This window comes from Ostrea edulis, chromosome 5, assembly GCF_947568905.1.
Source record: "Ostrea edulis chromosome 5, xbOstEdul1.1, whole genome shotgun sequence".
NCBI classification, from domain to species: Eukaryota; Metazoa; Mollusca; class Bivalvia; order Ostreida; family Ostreidae; genus Ostrea; species Ostrea edulis.
This window is the reverse complement of record NC_079168.1, coordinates 36478654-36495916: the sequence shown is the minus strand read 5'-3', so window position 1 is coordinate 36495916 and position 17263 is coordinate 36478654. Positions and strand designations below refer to the sequence as shown.

Sequence of the window (17263 nt, the reverse complement as noted above, 5' to 3'; positions counted from 1 at the left end):
TTATCAGGGTCTCTGTCCAAGCGATGTTTGAAAAGGTGACTGGGTGTGTTTTTTAAGGTAAAGTTCTTGCTCCAACAAAAAAATTATCCACGTCTTTTTTCTCGTACCTTCCTTCGAAAAATTGAAAAATACTCAGTCTAAATCCTTTCTACCGACAACTAGTACACCCGAGCACGGCACAAAACATCTTAATGCATTATTATTTACAAGCCGTTAACGTGACAATTGGTTTTTTGTCGATTAAATCTAATCTGTTTATGATATGGCTAATAGATGTTTTCAAACCCGAGGGCGCATATGACGTCACACAAAATGGCGCGTAAACTAGCGAAAGAAAATATGCATATCGCAAGATTTGAATTTCATCGCTTTCAAACTCGAAAACTACGCAAAATATTTCATTTAAAACACATTTAAAGTAGTTTTAGGCATAAAAAGAGTTAATTTTGCTGAAAAAATGAAAAAGTTTAGAAACATGCGTTGTGTCCTTTAAGAACGGAGGTCCCGTGTCGCGGCTGGCGTTGGCACGATAAAGAACCCTCACTGCTCGACCCTGAGCTTTAAGCATGTCTAAATTTGTGGTACTTTTCCTACAGCTGGTGACGTCTCAATATGAGTGAAAATTCCTACAGCTGGTGACGTCTCAATATGAGTGAAAATTTCTCGACGGGACGTAAGTTTACACAATCAATCAATAGAATGTGACTTTGGTAAGAATCGTTTTATTTTCATTATCGTTATGAGACAGATGGGAACTCAAAGTGTCATTCAGTCAAGAAAAACAAAACATTCGATCGAATTGGCTTTATATTAAACCATCCATGGAAATAGATTTCGCGATTTGCAGAATGCCGCCCCCTACCAAATCTAGATACATTGTACCTTCCTAGTAAATCTCTGATGACCAATCATATCAAATAAGTGTTCATTCTAATTATATTTACTACAGTACAGTGTATTCAGTTTTGAATCATCAGGAATACGTAGGTGGTGTGTCTTTTCACTTTCCAATGTTTTTCTCACTGCGATTATGTATAATTATAGCAAGCAATCAACGTCGACAACACGGTGTTTAGTATTGAATTTGTCAAAAACAAACACATCAATCATTATCCGATAATAGGCAAGTAAATTTGGACAGATAAGAATTTGACAGATGTTGTAATATATAGAGGATAATGTATAATCGTGCTATTTCTGAAACCTATATAATATGATATGTCTAACAATTGATTGCAGGAAAAGTATGTAATTTCCAAATAGTGTGTATAATAATCGTATAAATTAAAAACCTTAACTGCAATTAATTCAAAATAGGAATTGCTGATGATTTAATCATTTTCAACACAACGGGCGTTCATCTCATGTCCTTTCATTTAAATTTCCCATTTTAGGTTAGGACCTTAATTTTCGGAGTACATTATAGGCTGCTACTATTCTGTACGCCTAGCGAAAGTGTGTATATATATAAAAGTACCAAAACGGTTAAAATTTTCATTATATTTCTTACACGTGTTATTTTATCCATATTAAAATAAAACCCAAAAATTAAACCCATTGTTCATTCAGTATATATGAATTTTTAGGGTAAAAGCTAAGAATGTAAATATAAACTTAAAAAATTCGATGATACATTATGCTTCAAGTATGTATTTTTAATGTTTTATGTAAACTTCAATCCATAATATGAAGTAAGCTACTTAAAATTACTTTAAGAATACCTACGAGAGGAAGGTAAGATGACGGCTTTATATGACCACCATTTGGAGAAGTCAGGAGATCATCAATTTGGAAATCAGATCACGTCTTTTAAAAAATTAGTATCGGGTTTGACATATGTCATATTGCAAGTTCACAAGAGGGTCATAAAGTTAATGAAAATTCTGAATTCCATCATTTTTTTGGTCCAACAATTGAAAAAATTGAAGACTGTTGTAGAAAATATACAGCATAAACTTGCCTACCTCTTGAACTTGCACATTTGAATACTAGTATCAGTTGCAACGTTGGTATTAACTTGTTTATATGCACACGTATTCTCCATGTTTTCTAAAACAAAAAGCATGTAAAATTTTATAGAACAAAACAATGTCATTTCTGTGGCTTTAGTTGCTTCCATTCATAAATGTACATGATAATCTATTTCTTTTGAAACATCATCTTGGAACAACATTCACTTAGTTTCACGATTTTACAGGTCAAGTGTAATGGATATGACGCCCCTCCCCCCAAATGTTGATATATTGTCAATTTCACATAAAAATTGTAATTCTAAAAGTTTTCGATTTGTACTGATACTTAAATGTTAAAAATATTTTTATAATTTTAAGATTGACAATATTCGATATAACCGACGGGGTTACATCCCCTGTTTATGACGTCACCAGAGACGTCGATAGTAAAACAAGTTATAGTAAACCTCTAAGAAAATAGCATATTTTCTGGATAACAATGAAAGTGATGGAGAAATACCCGAAGTTGACTTGACATAGCGAATACAGTCATACATGTATGAACCCATGCTAAGTACTACAAACAATCGTAGCATGATAGATTCGACGGAGACCGTGACCGATTCTGAAGCAGAAAAAGAATCCCTAGACGATCAGGAACATTCAGAAGAGTGCAGGAACATTCGGAAGAGTGGAGAAATGGGAGGCCAATTTTTTCTTCTATTTATTCATTTTACAAATATTGGGTTCTTGGTGTGCTTTTAATGTTTATATGTCCAAAAACACCAAAACTGTGTCCTTATATAACAGCTTCCGGGGACCACACCCCTTGTGTACCAACCAGGGCTTCTCCCTGGACCCTATTAGGGGGTTTCACGGCAGTTTCCCTTTCTCCCAATTCATTACTGCCCCCACCCCACCCCCAAGTTCAGGATTCGTCACTGGATAAAGGTACATGCACCAAACCAAACGAGTAATAGTCCAGATATTCTACAACTGTCATATCAACGAAAGAACGTTTAGGACAGAAACGTACATGACTCACCTGATCAAAAACATGCCATAGATTACATATTCAACCATGCCTTAATTTGGAATAAATCATATGATACTGTTACTTACTTATTTATTTTTTCTCTTCGAATTTGAAGATACGTGTAATATCACAAACCTCTCTTTGATTTATCAGGGCCCCGCATGAAATTTGGGAGCCCTATGGTACATGTAATCACATTGTCCAACCGTTATTCTGTCCGTCAACACTTTCTTTGTGACACAACTCAAACAGTTTCCATTGTACAGTTTTCAAATTTTGTACAGAAATAAATTACAATAGGCGGAAGACACCTATAGATTTTGGGGTCATGTCACTTTGTCTCTCTGTCTGTATATATGCCATCATCTTTATTATTATGAACACTTTCTTTGTCACATGTCACTTTTTTTCTATCTGTATTTATGTCATCATCTTTCTTTTTATGACTGTGTCTCTGTATCTATTTACCACTGTCTAAGGGTGCCTAGGAGGAGTAAGCATCCCCTGTCGACCGGTCACGCCTGCCGTGAGCTCTATATCCTGATCAGGTAAACGGAGTTATCTGTAGTCAAAATCAGTGTGCCAAGAACGGCCTAACAATCGGTATGAGACAAGTCAGACAGCATTTGACCCAATGATAGGTTGTATTGACGAACTAGATCATTATAACGACCTTAGAATTTGCAAAATACTGACTTCAATCGAGACTGTTGAAACCGCTGTACCATCAACTTGTTTGTCAGTAGCTTGCCTCGATTTAAAAACTGACTATACGCAGAACAAGCTCTTGCATATCGAATCAGTTGAGAGATATAAACACCATATGCAGGTGATAATGGAATATTGCTACATAAATATGGGAAGTTGACGATGGAGAAGCTGAAATCATCCCGTTTGTCATACATGTAATATGTCAAATTCATAATCATTTTCGAATGGTACGTACCACATTTTGCACCAGTTATCTATTTTGAATCCCCTTACAATGGGATTTAGTTACACTCTGTTATGTTCGAGTGGATGAGTGTGTGCCAAACAGAAGTAATTTACATTTGCATCAATTTCTCATAAATATGCTTCATGATTCCTTTTTCACAAATTTTCATTCCAATGTATCTTCGAATATTATTTATTCTTACATATATACCAACCCCAAACATTGCTATATCAAATACAGATGTCACTTTCCTCTTATTAGGCCATCCTTAAAATTTTCAACATGCCCCTGTCCCGGGTTTAAATCACAACTCTGTTTACGTCAGCCTGCTTTCTCTCAACTGGTCCCCTATTGTGACAGCTCCCAAGACCAGTAAACGTAAACCCGGGACAGGGGACATGTTGAAAATGGATTAAAAGCAAGTAAGTGTTGATTTCCTTGTGACAGTTTTGTGCATTACTGCTAAATGTTTGAAAACAAGTTGTCTATTGCGTAAATCCAGGCACATCTGAGTCGAAACGTCGGTCGAAGCATACCCCGTCACCGACTCCGGCATTTACACGTTTTCCAGAATCAAAATATGAATGCTTGCGAAGAGAAATCGATGAAGGCTATGCCTCTCGACTTCTCTAAAGAGAATAAGGTCACACCATACTATACTCAGGACACCAGAGTAACCATATACGAGGTGTGGCAATTATTATGAAAGAAGAAGTGACAAAAACTTTACTGGAATGGGAACCAATTAGTGAACGACTTATAACAGCCAGATTTAATTCAAAATACTGTAAGCTAGCAATCATTCAGTGTTATGCACCAACTAACGATGCTGACGAGGAAACAAAAGCCGAATTCTATGAGCAGCTTCAATCCATCTTCTCCAAAGTGCCACAGCACGACCTAGTCTTAATAACAGGAGATGTGAATGCCAAAGTAGGATCCGAAAATACCAATGTTGGAAGAAATCATGGGAAAACATGGCTGTGGGATAAGAAATGAAAATGGAGAACAATTGGTAGATTTTTGCCTCAGTAACAACTTAGTCATTGGAGGTACCATCTTTCCACATCTAGATATACACAAACTTACTTGGAAATCGCCAGATGGCAGAACAACTAATCAAATAGACCATTTTATGATCAACAGGAAATGGAGAAGATCGCTACAGGATGTCAGAGTGATTAGAGGTGCTGATGACAACAGTGATCACTACCTTCTAAGGGCATAAATTGTACATTGAAGTACATGGGAAGAGCTTTAAAAGAAATTATATTTTCATATTAGGACATGATCTTATTCTAACTCACAGGCCTGACTCCAACAATAATTAGGATATGATCCAGTTCACAAGCCTGACTTTAACACTAAGTAGGATGTGATTGAGTTTACAGGCTTCTAATTAGGATGTTATTCAGTTCACGGGCCTCTAATTAGGATATGATCCAGTTCACGGGCCTGCCTCTAACACTAACTAGGATGTGACTGAGATCACGGGCCGCTAATTAGGATTATAGCAGTATTATTTATTTCCACAAATCACATTTTCATACAAATATTTATAGTAAAAAGTTACACACGCTTTCTCTTTATAGTTTTAGTAAATCAGATTTTTCTTATTTTTACCAAGGACAGATAAGTCCTCAATAAAGTATCAAGTTTAAAAAGGTCAGCTTCTAATCATTTACCAGTCATGTGAGTTTGATCTACCTCACTTTCATTAATAAACGATAAACTTCTATTTTTATTTAAATCATTCAAAACTGTTCGTTATCCTTTCGTGATACATTGAATACCTTAAATTCAGAATTCCACCAGATACTCTTTCCCATTATATCAATGTCTTAAAGACACAATCTGATTACAATCACAGTTGTTATACTTATCTTTTATTCAAACATTTGATAAGCACTATTAAGCAAGTTAAACAAAGTAAACTTTGTCTCATTAAATCAAATACATTGTTTTATTGCGCTTTAAAAGCATCCAAAAATTATATCATATATTAGAGTCACCATGTCTGTCTGTCCATCTGTCTGTAGATATGATTTTGTCCATTCACGTTCCAGGAAACTTGTGATTGGAATTTCCAGATAATTTATGCACTCCTTATTCACCATATGAATAGTGTTTTAATATTGATTTGACGATTTTTCTTCACTTTATACTTAAGTTTATAGGCATTTTTTCTGTCTACTTTTGGCTGGGTTGCACAATGTGCAAATGGCTTATAGAATGGTGAATAGCGGGCAGGCGTTCCTGTAATAGGGTACCTACATTATATATTAGAAAAATAGTTTATGAGCACTAATTACCATTACAGATACCCTATTGTTCACAAGTACAGGCTGAGAAAGAATCCCACAAAGGTACTTCTTAATTAGAGATATTATAAACTATATTTATTAAATGTGTAGATGATTTGTTCGTTTGTGATCACACTCTTCATATTCATGTTTCAGGCAAGGAAAAGGAGTTCCTTCTTGTACGGTGATGCTAAAGGAAGGTAGCATATATAATTATAATAATTCATGATATGAGAAATTTCTTAGATTTACATACACATTGTTACATGTAAATTATGATATCATGATTGATAGGCTAGAGTACCGTAAATGTGCCTCTGAATTAAGATGTAATCACGCTTTGCACATTTTAGCTCACCTGATTCCAAGACTCGAGTGCACTTCCCTGATCAAAGTTTGTCCCTTGTCTACTGGTTTGTCCACCTGTCTTTTGATGACCTAAATCAATCACGAGTGTTTTTAAAGCACTTAAATACAAGGGGTGGGGGTAGGGTGCAGGTATATTTGAACCTCTCCCACACATGATTAATTGGCTACTATTTTTTTCTGCCAGAATCTTGTGACATTGACATTGACCTAACAGGCGTGGGGTGAGTAGGGGTAAGGGGGAAGCCCCCCCCTTCCGAAATTGTGCTGATATTTTTTTTTTCCTGTGATTTGGGTGCAAGAAATTAGGGACTCCCCCCAACCACAATGACATATGAGAAAATGAAGACGAACTTTACGCATTGATACCCCTACTGGACCCAACATCCAACCTAAAGCCAACGTTAGCCCAACATTGTTGTGCTATCTGAGAGGTTACCTTCGATTATTTTTTTAAACCAGATTGTTGGAATAAAGCTTATTCATTGCTAGGAACTGCTGCTTAGGTAAGGGATGTGACCCATGGGCCTCTTGTTAGTGAAGGTTTGCCAAATTCAAATATGTTCATTTTAGCTCACGTGAAATGAAGACTCACTTGAACAGTTCTGATTACCTGGACATTAAGTTGATTTAAAAAAAATGAATCAAAATTTTGTTCTTTATCCAATTTATTCAGTCATTAAGCATGGAACATTCCCTCTGAATTAGCTTGCAACTCTTTGTACCATGATATATTAATTATTCTTTTTATTTAAATTGTTTGAAATAAAAGACAGTGTAAATTTGAAGCTGTTAAGGTAATTTCCAATTCCACATCAAATAACGTTAGGACTGATTGTTTGAAAGCAAACAACAAAAAATTAAAATTAAAAACAACAACATACGAATCGCAATATTACAAACAAGCCGGTTATATAAAAAAAAAAAAAGAAGAGGAAAAAAAACTCGCAAGGGAGAATGCTTATGGTGTGGTTTATACATCGCAAAGTTCTTCATACACATTGCGTTACGATTTAGTCATTTAGTAATAGGTCAAACAGTTTTCCGGGCTTTTTTCCATTATGGATACAGATATTGCCCTGATATTTAGTCAAAGGCTTCCTCTCAGAGGAATACAAGTTCAGTTTGCATTTCAGCTTGATTGGTCCATTCTTGACTTGCTTTTTGAAAAAAATAGGTCAAACAGTTTTTGGGGCTTTATTTCAATACAGATTCAGATATTGCTCTGATATTTAGTCAGAGGGTTCCTCTCAGAGGAATACAAGTTCAGTTTGCATTTCAGCTGGATTTGCTCATCCTTGACCTACTTTTGGACTAAAAATAGGTCAGACAGTTTGCCGGGGTTTTTTCATTACAGATACAGGTATTGCCCTGATTTTTAGAAGGGCTGTACTCTGGGGAAAGTCTACTAAACACATTTTTTTTATGAATTTCATCAATATACATCCTCGACAAAATACATGCTGATAGAAACCTGTCGGGTTTTCAATATTAAGATGTGGTATGGGAAATTACCTTAAACAAACCATCGTTTAATTGTAAAATTTGTTGTAGCAAAATATTTTTCAATATTTTGCTATTTATGATGTTTTCAATAATTTATAATATATTGGTTTTAAAATTTTTATACCATAAACTGGAAAAAAGAATACTATAAGTAACTGTTTGATCCTTCTTTTAATGAATTTGGAAAATGTGCAACACATGTAAGTGATGTGCTCCATGGAACTTTTGTTATCTTATTGGAGACCCTCACTTCCTAGATGGAGATGGAACTACATTTGCTGATACAAGAAATCCGTCCTATAAAGTCCTCTGTAAATTCCTTAATCAAAGTCATAAAATTGCACTGTAAAATTGTTGGTTTTTTTATGAACAGGTATGTCACTGCAGACAGAAACTGTCAAGAAGTGGATGAGAAGTAGGTTATTCATCTCAAATGGATTCAAGTGTTATACTGTATTACATGTATGTTATTGATATGCCAGCTTGATATTTTAACATTTTCTTAATAAGGACTCCGAAACAATATATAATAAGAAAAGTCAAACTGTGTTGTGTTTACTTGGTCATTCAGTCTTTTCCCTCTAGTATCTTGTGTCATAAATGTAAATAAAAAAAAAACCATGAAAGATCTCTATAATATGTAATGCTACTGCTTTCTCTCTCTCATCTATATACATTTAAACATTGTCTTTCAAAATTTTTTGTCAATAAAAACTTGCTACAACTTTTTTAATTTTGAAGGGTTACCTGTGATGAGAAGGAAGAATTGAGTGGTGAAGTAGTAATGTGAGTATAAGTTTGATATTTCCATAAGAAAGATATTCATATGATAAATGTAATAAAATTGTCTAATTTTTGGCAACATAAATTCAATTTACATACCAGAATTTATATTCATTTTGAAATGTTTATAAATTCTCTTCCATTTGTTTTAAGTCATGTTTAGTGCTGTGTGTATATAAACATGCACACATATAATTATACCTTCCCTCTTCCAGGGGGAGACATATTGTTTTTGTACTTTCTGTCCGTCTGTCACAAGATCTTGTGAACACTTCTCCTATATGGCTTATAAGATAGACTTGAAACTGTAAATGCTTAATTGTCATTTGTAGATGTGCATATTGTCGGAACGGGAGGATCCAAAGTTTTTCCAAAAACATATATTGGATCTAAAGAGGGGTGGGGGATGTTAAAATACCTTGTGAACACTTCTCCTATATGGCTTATCTTATAGACTTGATAATTTGTACAATGCTTCAATGCCATTTGTAGATGTGCATGTTGTAGGGACAGTAGTATCCAATTGTTATCCTTAAAGTTAAAGTGGATCTGAGGGGTGTAGGGTATAAAATAGTTTGTGAACACTTCTCTTATATGGCTTATCGAAGTTCATAATGTCTATGTTTCTGCCCATGCTTTATCCTCCATACCATTCAGTACATTAAGGGGGAATGTTTCATTTGGTGCACTTCCAATTTGGGGAGCTGGGGAGACATTTGTTTTTCATAAAAAGCAATATCTAGTATTTGACATTTTAAAGATTCAAATATTCAGTTATTCACGGATTATTTTGCCAATTTGCAGGAAAAATGACATTGACAATGAAAATGCAATGGGAGAGGATGAGAGCAATTCAGTGAATGTTTCTGATTACAATCCATACAAACTCTGCCATTCTTTTGACATATTTTACAGAGTTTTTACAACGTTCTTAAGCTTTATGTATTTTTATGACTGTTTCAGGTTGAGATACTGACTTTATCAACAATAATGTAAGTATTCATGTACATGTGCATTAATAAATCAGTTGGTTTTTTTTAGAAATTGTTATGCCCCATTCAAAGAAGAGGGACATATTGCTTTGCAACTGTCGGTGGAAAGACCACATTGTCCGCTCAATATCTTGAGAACCATTCACTTGATGGTAATGATATTTCATATGTGGGTTTGCTATGAGTAGAAGAGGACCCCTATTGTTTTTCAGGTGAAAAGGTCAAACCATACTGGACATAGGAAGACATTGTCTGTTCAATATCTTGAGAACCCTCTGTTTGACCACTGGTACATCCTACAGAGTAGATGACCCCTATTGATTTTGAGGTCACATGGTCAAGGGTGAAACTAGACATAGGAATATACTGACCACTCAATATCTTGAGAATCCTTGACTTTACAGACATCAAACTTGGTACACTGGAACATCTTAAGAAGATGACCCTATTGATTTTGAGGTCAATGGTTAAACTGGACATAGTAATATATGTTTCCTATATTTTAAGAATTGCTTGATTGACACCAAACTTGGTACACTGGTACAGCATATATAAGGAGTAGACGACCCCTATTGATTCTTAGGTCACATGGTCAGTCCTCTCTTGACATTGGAATATATTGTCTGTTCAATATTTTGAATTGGTGATACTACTATCAATTAAATTAGGCACAGGTATAACCCTTTTAATTTTGCAACTTGGGGGACATATATATGTTTTAGAAACATCTCTTGTGTTGTATTGCATGAATTACAGGTTTCAGTGTGCTCAGTTTAGAGAATAGCATAAGGGTATTTGATAATTAAATATCTTGCAGACTGACAGTTTACTTCATGCACTGACAGGAATTATAAACTGTGATATTCATGAATGGTGAGCATTTTATATTATTTATATGTGGCTGTGGCAGACAAGTTTCAGTTCAACCTCCTAACTATTCAAATCTATTGGATAGGGGTTGTGTGGAAAACATGATTTACATCTACATCCTTACTTCTGAAAACAATGTCCACTTCAAAAACATGTATTAACAAGACAAAAGTCTTTTTTTCCAGTGAGGAAGAAGACCATGAAAGACACCACCAGTTCATAAAAAATCCGTTGAAGATGTTCAATAAATATATCAAACTTTACTGCTTTGGGGAAAAGTATATTGATGTATTGGTAAGAAAGTAATTTACTAAAGAATCAGCAGCTCACATTTTGATTACTTTGATATGATACGAATTTGTCAATATATATTTTAATTTAAACAATATTTAATTATGTATGAAACATAAATGGATTAGGCAGCAGGCTTGCAGCCTATATAAGCCTTCTCCAATATATATTTTGGGTATGGATCCAAAATGCACATCTCTATGAAGTTGAATGAACATAGTATACTGTTTTAACTCGCATGTCAGGCAGTTTTATGAAACTCTGTAGTTGATAAGGACATATATAACATGTCGATATGCTTATTTACAAGAAACTCTGATGCATTTTAAATCTGAATGTTAATTTAAAAGTGGGGATAAATAGCATTGGATGAAGAAAGACACATATGAAGAAAATTATTCCATACATACTTTTTAGCTCACCTGAGCTGAGAGCTCAAGTGAGCTTTTTCTGATCGCCTGTTGTTCGTCGTCTGTCCATGATTAACCTCTTTTAAAATTATATTTTCGACTTCTTCTCCAGAACCACTGGGCCAATAATAACCAAAAGCATCCTTGGGTGAAGGGCTTTCGAGTTGTTCAAATGAAGGACCATGCCCTCTTCAAAGGGGAGATAATCGCAAAAATAGGGCGGGGTCATTAAAAAATCTTCTTATCAAGAACCACTGGACCAGAAGAGCTTAAATGTACATGAAAGCTTCCTGACATAGTGCAGATTCAAGTTTGTTCAAATCATGGCTCCCGGGGTTGGATGGGGCCACATTAGAGGCCCGTGAAATGAATAATATCCTAATTAGTGTTAGAGTCAGGCCCGTGAACTGAATCATATCCTAATTAGTGTTACAGTCAGGCCCGTGAACTGGATCACAATTTAATTCGTGTTAGAATCAGGCCCGTGAACAAAGTACAGCATCATCAAAGTTATTCATATAGGAAAACGAAAGTATACGGTATGACGTATGCAATTTGTGTGTGTTTGTGTTCACGGAATTTCCGGTCGGATCAGTTCATGGGTTTATAGCCTATCTTTGGATATGTATTTGATGCACGGCCGAGTGACAATTGTAGGTATTTAAATTCGTTTGTTTTGCACGTGATCTAACGTAACACGTTCTCTGATTGAGCAGTGGACTTTCCCTGCGTCCAATCATATGCTGAAAGTTGAGGCTACGAAAATCGCACTAAATCTGCCAAGGGTTTGTAGAGAAGCGAAGCGGATCGTAAACCCTTGGCTAGCGAAGATGAAATATCTGACACTTCCTGAAGAATAAAGATAAAGTTTCATATACCTGGAAAATGTACTTCCTCTCATTACAATGTTTCTCAACAAATGCCCTGTAGCTATCAACTTTTGGTAGATCAGCTTGAGTGTACTTTCCTAGAGTCATATTCCGATCAATAAAATCAAACACTTTTGACTCAAACTCATGTTCTTTAGATGCTGGTTCGCTAGTTAGTCCCCTACCGACGAAGTCGAAGGGGACTTTAGGTTTGCGCTCCGTCCCTCAGTCCAGTTTTCCGCACCTTTTTTTCTCTGTTCTCGCAGATATTTAATATTTGGTACGTTGCTTTGCCATAACAAGTTACATATCAAGTTCGAATTTTGTCTCGGTCCGTTGATATTTCACTTTGTTATCATGGCCCTTGGACTTAGAAAAATAGCATGAATTATTAGTTTTGCGGACTTTTTTCGTTGAGCTTGCAGATATTCATTTGGTATTTGGTACATAGCTTTGCCATATCAAGTTTGAATTTCGTTTTGGTCCGTTGATTTGTCATTAAGTTATGGCCCTTGGACTTAGAAAAATAGCATGAATTGTTAGGTTACATCCAAGTTTATATCTCTGTAGACTCATTTATGTAGCAATATTCCATTATCACCTGCATATGGTGTTTATATATCTCAACTGATTCGATATGCAAGAGCTTGTTCTGGGTATAGTCAGTTTTTAAATCGAGGTAAGCTACTGACAAACAAGTTGATGGTACAGGGATTTCAACAGTCTCGATTGAAGTCAGCATTTCGCAAATTCTATGGTCGTTATAATGATCTAGTTCGTCAATACAACCTCGCATTGGGTCAAATGCTGTCTGACGTGTTTCATACCGATTGTTAAGCCGTTCTTGGCACACTGATTTGACTGCAGATAACTCCGTTTACCTGATCAGGATATGGGGCTCATGGCGGGTGTGACCGGTCAACAGGGGATGCTTACTCCTCCTAGGCACCTGATCCCACCTCTGGTGTGTCCAGGGGTCCGTGTTTGCCCAACTATCTATTTTGTATTGCTTGTAGGAGTTATGAGATTTATCACTGTTCGTTATCTTCACCTTGCACTCATTAAAACTTCTAGCATAGTAATACAATACATATGTATAGCTAAATTATTCATGATCACCTACATGACACAGTTTATTGACTTGGTTAAAAACCTAAACCTAATTATAAATTTGTCTTATTTCTTGGTCTAGTCTCTACTCGAATAGTAGTTGATTTCCAACCATTGCTATCCTATTTCCCAATTTCTCCATTTACCATAACCTGCATAATGAACTTTGAATATTGTTGTGGTACAGTATTTTTTGCAACCGGTAGGGGACTATGTATTGCCATGCAATACTCCCAGAATGCTTGTTCTGAATGGTTTTCCTTTCAACTGAACCCTCTCTATGCGATCAATAAGCTGGTTTGTGATACTTTCTAGACTCCCAAGTCAAGCTTCCTCTAAACCTCTCTCTTTCTCTGCCTTCTTTCTGGTGTCTGCCATTGAATTACATGATCTTAAGCACTGTTCAAAATTACTTCTCATCTCTGCTCTGTGAACAGCTATATTTTGATAAGCTAAGTTCAAGAGACTCATTATGCGCTCTGCAGGATTTGCCCATGAGTGCCCTGGGGCAGTTCGTGCAGCAATCAGAATATCCAATTCAAGTAGCTTGAAAAGAATAATCAGTGACAACTTGACAGCTCCATATGTCGTCCGATGGTCTGGTCCCCCATCAGTATACAGGATCAATCTTGGTTTAGTATTCCCATCCAAAATATTGTACAACTCTGCAGCATGCCGAAATGGACTGGAGTCCTTTAGTGTCACACTCACCTGTCCTCTGTAAAATGTATCTGCTGGAGATCCACCTTCTGTACATGTAAAGCCACTGATGGAGTCAAAGAACCCTTTGAAGCCACGTAATGATCAAGGGTACATAAAGCTGTAGATACTAGTACAGTGCTCTTCTTTCCCCTTACAACACTAGATATAGCTAAACCAGGTTCCCCATAATCTATTTTAGCCTTATCAAGACAAATAAAGCATGTTTGATTTCTGTTCAAATACCGCCGCGGTGGCCGAGAGGTTTGAGCGTTCGCACCGCATGAGGAAGGCCGGGATTCGAACCCCGGCCGCGACAGACCTAAGTCGTTAAAATAGGTAGTGACAGTTCCATCGCCAAACGCTCAGCATCAGGTGTGAATGTCACGGGTCCTCCGATGACCCGTGTCACAGTAGGTGTGGCACGCTAAATAACCCTCACTGTTCAATGCATCGAGCATAGGCCTAAATTTGAAGCCCTTCACCGGTCTTTGTGACGTCTCCATATGGTTGAAAAATTATCGCGCGAGATGCTAAGCAAAATACAATCAATCACTCAATCTCTGTTCAACACACCATACTCCTTCATGTAAAGAAATATAGCTACACAATAATATTGGAGTTTCTTACGAAGAGGCTTACTTTTACAATCGACAGCTGTCTTTTAGAATTTAAAGGGGCCAACTCCAAATATGAAAAAATTGGGAGTAGTATTTGCAAAATTCAAAACTTTTACGGCATTCAGTTGTTGTATATTATTTAACGTCCCACTTGAGAATTTCTCACTCGTATGGAGACATTACCATTGCCGGTGAAGGGCTGCAAAATTAAGGCCTATGCTAGGCGCTTATGGTCTTTTTGCAGAGAGGGATCTTTATCGTGCCACACCTGTCGTGACAGGGGGCCTTGGCTTTTCTGGTCTCACCTATTCTAACCTAGACCTCTACGGGGTACGGCATTTGGGACAAGCACATGTCAAATGCTTATATCGATAATGTACAGTATATACTAGTATACCAGGGAGTGCGATTTAAACCTGTATGTGTAGATCTGCTTCTTTTAGCATACTTGATTCTAACGATCCGACGCACCTGGGTTAATCTGCGATGACCGGCGACACACTTGATTGTGAGCCGGAAATGCGCACGCATCTCGCCGGGTAAGCCTACTGTTTGATAGGCGAAGGCGGCTTCAAGCTCAGGTTGGCGTCCTTGGAGACAGTAGTATCGGAAGTTGCTTATTCTAAGACAAAATGCTTTTAATGTTTACACTGGTGAAATAGACATGATTTGTAAATATGTTGGTCATGTCTATGCGGAATAATGTTTATACAATAGAAGGTCAACATTTTTATACCCCCCGCAACAAGTTGTGGGGGGGGGGGGGGATACTGGAATCGGGTTGTCCGTCTGTCTGTCCGTCTGTAGACGCAATGGTTTCCGGTCTCTAAAGTGTTATGCTTTCCACCTACAGTCACCATATCATACATATGGACTACCCATGGGATGAAGATGTTCCCTATCGATTTTGGGGTCAAAGGTCAAGCGCACTGGACATCGAAGTAGCAATATGGTTTCCGGGCTCTAAAGCGTTATCCTTTCCACCTACAGTACCATATCATACATATGGACTACTCATGGGATGAAGATGTTCCCTATCGATTTTGGGGTCAAAAGGTCAAAGGTCAAGCGCACTGGACATCGAAGTAGCAATATGGTTTCCGGGCTCTAAAGTGTTATCCTTTCCACCTACAGTCACCATATCATACATATGGACTACCCATGGGATGAAGATGTTCCCTATCGATTTTGGGGTCAAAAGGTCAAACGCACTGGACATCGAAGTAGCAATATGGTTCCCGGGCTCTAAAGCGTTATCCTTTCCACCTACAGTCACCATATCATACATATGGACTACCCATGGGATGAAGATGTTCCCTATCGATTTTGGGGTCAAAGGTCAAGCGCACTGGACATCGAAGTAGCAATATGGTTCGGTTTGTCATGCCATTTGTTTTATACACTCAGAAAAGAGGTAGTTTATACCTATTACCAACACCCTTTGGGAGATTGGGGTAAGCTGGAGGTATTCTTAGTGAGCATTGCTCACAGTACCTCTTGTCATTACTGTACTTTGGCCGGTTCACTTCCTTCATAGCGCGTCGCCGGGTATACCCGGCTTAGTTTGATTCGGTCGGATTTTTCCAGAATCAAGCATGCTATTTAAGTCAAGCTTTTCAAGGTATTTATGCGTTTACCTGATCGAGACATAGGGCTCATGGCCGGTCGACAGGGGATGCTTACTCTTCCTCTCCACCTGATCCCACCTCTGGTTTGTCCATGGGTCGGTGTATGCCCAACTCTTTATTTTCCTTGTGGGAGTTGTGAGAGTATCTTCACCTTTCATGTGTGTGTGTGTTATTCAAACTTGGGGTGTCATAAATTTGTGGAAAAGGGGGAACCCTAAATGAAGGAAAACTGATTTACCACAAAGATCGTTGATTCTATCGTGTATCTTGATATACATGTATACGATATACACATCACGTGTTGGTTGTCTTCACATTTAGACCTAGATAGAGTTTCAACACGAAAGAGGTGCACATAGACGTAGCATTGTTCGTTTTCTTTAAATTAGGCGGAGCTATGACAAAATGTATACATAAATATATAAACAAGCCTCTCCAAATTTTGGGTCTAGTATGCAGCTGTCGTCCAAAGGTAAGTGTAGGTGAGTGGGGTTGCTTTGTTGCGGGGAAGCCAGAAACCCAAAATAAAATAGGTAAAGAACTTTTAAGAAATTATAGGATAACTTGAGTTCGTCTGATTACATTGAGTGCGCTGTGGTACGCTTATGATATACGGTAATGTGTTCTTTTATGGCAATTTTCTGGGTCCCTTTATACATTTCTCAGCTTCTCATTTAACCTAATTAAATTAAGTCAAAATGAGTAGTGCATTACGAAAGTGTCGAACGAATGTAGAGAAAATATAAGAGTTGCTAAAGAGTTTACAATACTCTATTAATAAACATAATAGTCGGTTTTGGTGTTTTTACGGAAGCAGTCTATATACATGTATTTATTTCGGTCCAATTTCTGTAGTTGGAGACGATCCCTTTAAATTGTAAAAGTCAGCTG

General features: G+C 37.0%; 1 long non-coding RNA gene across 1 annotated transcript; it reads left to right on the top strand.

Moving 5' to 3' along the window:
- Positions 1-6235: 6235 nt before the first annotated feature.
- On the top strand, positions 6236-8887 carry LOC130054882 (uncharacterized). Its single transcript, XR_008803215.1, has 4 exons — positions 6236-6291; positions 6385-6428; positions 8474-8515; positions 8842-8887. It is a non-coding gene; the product is annotated as an uncharacterized LOC130054882 (long non-coding RNA).
- Positions 8888-17263: the final 8376 nt, after the last annotated feature.